This window comes from Adiantum capillus-veneris, chromosome 26 (genome assembly GCF_014529385.1).
Source record: "Adiantum capillus-veneris isolate H3 chromosome 26, ASM1452938v2, whole genome shotgun sequence".
NCBI lineage: Eukaryota > Viridiplantae > Streptophyta > Polypodiopsida > Polypodiales > Pteridaceae > Adiantum > Adiantum capillus-veneris.
In genome coordinates, this window is record NC_140956.1 from 3,902,321 (window position 1) to 3,905,597 (window position 3,277).

At 37.7% G+C, this 3,277-nt stretch overlaps 1 pseudogene; it reads right to left on the reverse strand.

Moving 5' to 3' along the window:
- Nucleotides 1–203: 203 nt before the first annotated feature.
- On the reverse strand, nucleotides 204–2,588 carry LOC147422907 (uncharacterized; annotated as a pseudogene).
- Nucleotides 2,589–3,277: the final 689 nt, after the last annotated feature.

Here is a 3,277-nt window from a genome sequence, read left to right on the forward strand (position 1 = left end):
CCAACCACTGCATGTTGTATCAACAACAAAAAAATTGAATGGGCATTTGGATTTTTCAATGCAACTCTTAGCGCATTGTTCAAAAATCTAACAGATCGTATCAACAAAGTCCCTTCAAAATTACATGGACTCCATTTAAGTAATGGAATCTATTCGAGTGCCAAATTCCATCAAAATATTGAAAGATGCATCTCCTCACAAACTCATAAGTCGGACGATGTCCTCCTTGGTTTTGCAAGATTCCAAATATCATAAACCTTGTTCCATTCTACATTCTCAATGCTAGGTCCAAGCAATAAAACATGCATTAATGCGTCAAGCGTTTCCACATTCAAGAACTCCCGAGCATGCAACTTGCTGAGATTTTGCTTTGAGAAACCTCTTTCACATGATAGATGACATAGGAAGAACTAGCATAACCTGCCACAACTTTGTTAGGTGCACATACATCTACATCCAATTCTTATTAGAACAAAAAACACGCCATGCATCTCACATATATATCCCCTCCCAGCCATAATACAAAGTATCTGTGAGCGATAGCAACTCCGCCTTGCAATTGTCAATGTGACCAAAACTTCCAAACTTCTCAAGCAATTTCTCAAGCCATTCTGAGAACTTTTTCTCTCTTGCTTTTATCTCCTCCGCAATTTTTGTTCTGCGAGGATAGTAATGCAGGCTAAAAAGTCTAGAAGCATTGAAGAAATTAACATCTGGAAATCGATCATTTACAGATTCTATCACTTTCAAGACAAACCTCTTTGTAAGATTTATGTAGCTTTGAACTTCACCCCCTTCCTTATCCAATGACAACCCATTTGCATAATTGCATGGAATTTTAGCATACAATAGCTAATGGGAAATCTCCTTGCGATCATCAGTAACATACACAAAAACACGGTCCTTTGTGGCATCCATAAAATCCTTCAAGAAGTGAGTGCCTTTTCCAAACTCTTGCTCAATAAATTTTCGTTTCAAAGAAGCAATGGTTACCTCTATTTCATCACTTATTGAAGGAACATTCACATTTTCCTTCTGGAAATGAGTATTCGATGTATTAAGTTCCCTCAACACATCTACCAGCATGTACATACAAAAGAGGACTTTGTAAACGCAAAGTTTCTCATACCAGCTCTTTGCATTGTCTTTCCAAAAGTTGAGAATTGCAGACATGAGTTGTGTCAACCTCTCCATCACATTACCTCATGCTAGCCATCAAACTTCATGAATACTTAGAACTTCCAAGACTTGCAAGTGCATCTCTTTCAACAAACTTTGGAAACCTGTGTGCCTTACACTAGATGCAGAAATCCATGAATAGACTTTGTTAGCAATTTTATCAATATAGGGTAAACAAGGAAAGCATTTAACTGCATCAAGTACAACAAGAGCCTCTCTATAAGCGATACAATGATCACTCATGAAATGTGGCATCTCTCTCTTCATTTTTGCAACCAATCCATCGTGGCAACCAAGCATTGAGTTGTCTCCATCTGTTGCTATTCCAACCAATTGCTGCTTGTTAAGTCCAACATCTTTAATCATTTTCATGATTACATCAAACTTTGTCTGAGCACACCCATCAGGTACTGTGAGCAGCTTTGCAAATGCAATTTTAGCTAAGAAGCAGCTTGTACCTTTTGGTGCTAGAAAGGAGAAATATATGATTAGATGCTTCTCTAAAGACCTATCTGTAGTCTCATCTACCATCAATGCATAATAGGGACTCTGCAACAATTTTTTCTTTTGCAAATCATCCAAATACTCTGATATGCAAAAGATGAAATCCTTAGCAGTCATCATATTAGTGTATGAGGAGTAGTCATGTTGAATGGGCATTTCTTCTACATTCAAAGAATATGCTAAACCACACAAACCCTCATACTTACGGATAGCCAAGTCCTCTTTTGCATTGAAGTATGCAAGCTTCATGACGGTAATGACCATGTGCCTATTTTTGCTTATGATTTCCTTTGCAAGAGCCTTCATCCATTTTCCACCTTCACTATAGTGCTTTGCTGCAGCCCAAACATGCTCCTTGGACTTATGATGTTTTTTGATGGCACTCTTCATGATTGTTTTACAACCATTTCCTTTGCCCCAAGGTCCCTTCACTTTATACTTTGTACACCAAGCACATTTCATACACTCCTTCTCATTATGAATGACCTGGAAAACAAAGGGATGTGTATTTACCCATTCTTGACAAAACTTCCTTATGGTTACCTTTTTAGCCTTCATTGGTGTAATCACGTATGTAGTTGTAGAAACGCCATTTTGTCTCCATCAGCTGATTGACTTACACCTTCAGTCTCTTCTATAGCTTGGGCATTCAAACTCTCCATGCCAACTTCGAGGGTATCCTCTATCTCCATAGTGTCTTCCATCTCACTATTTGAGCCAAAGATATCTTTCAAAAACTCATTCATAGATTGCTTTGTAGCCCTGTTTATCTGATGCATGAGCTTTGTCAGCTGATGTTGAGTCTTTTGTCCCCTTTCAAAGAATTGAAGCAAATTATTTTGACTCATCTTCGATGGAACTTGTATGCTTTGCAAGCCAAAATTTTCAAGCACATAAGTTTCCATATATCAAATCCTTATGAGATACTCTCAAGCCTCTCCTCTACTTTGATACACATATAAAATGCATGCAAAGACCCATCTCATGCTCGCTCTCTCTCTCTCTCTCTCTCTCTCTCTCTCTCTCTCTCTCTCTCTCTCTCTCTCTCTCTCTCTCTCTCTCTCTCCAAACCTTACGATCTATGGTGATGCCCAACCTTACAATCAAGAGCAACACAAAGAAGTTAGAACTTGACAAAACCTTTTGCTCATCCAAGCTGGTCAATAAATTATCCATTCCATCATACAACAATTCTGTCACAATAGATGGCTAATAAGCTGTCCCATTGCAACATACAACAATATGCTCACAACAAAAAAGTTATCCATGAATAACAATTACTAGATTATTTAGTAATAATGTGTCATTTCCTATGCTTTTCGGTGTAAATTTTAATGACTAAATTTTTTGAACCACAAAAATGAATTTTAAAAGGTAAATTGAGTGCTAAAATGTTAAGAACTAAGTGCCAAGAATTATCATTTATAGAGTTGAAAGCCAAAGCCTGAGTGAAAAGAGTTGAAAGCCAAATCCTGAGTGCATATGTTGGAGTAAACTATTGCCTGTCATTCTAGCCGGAGCACCAAACTCTTCATTTCTTGTAATGACAAAGACACAACAAAAGCTCAACGATTGTGTCCAATATTGCACACAC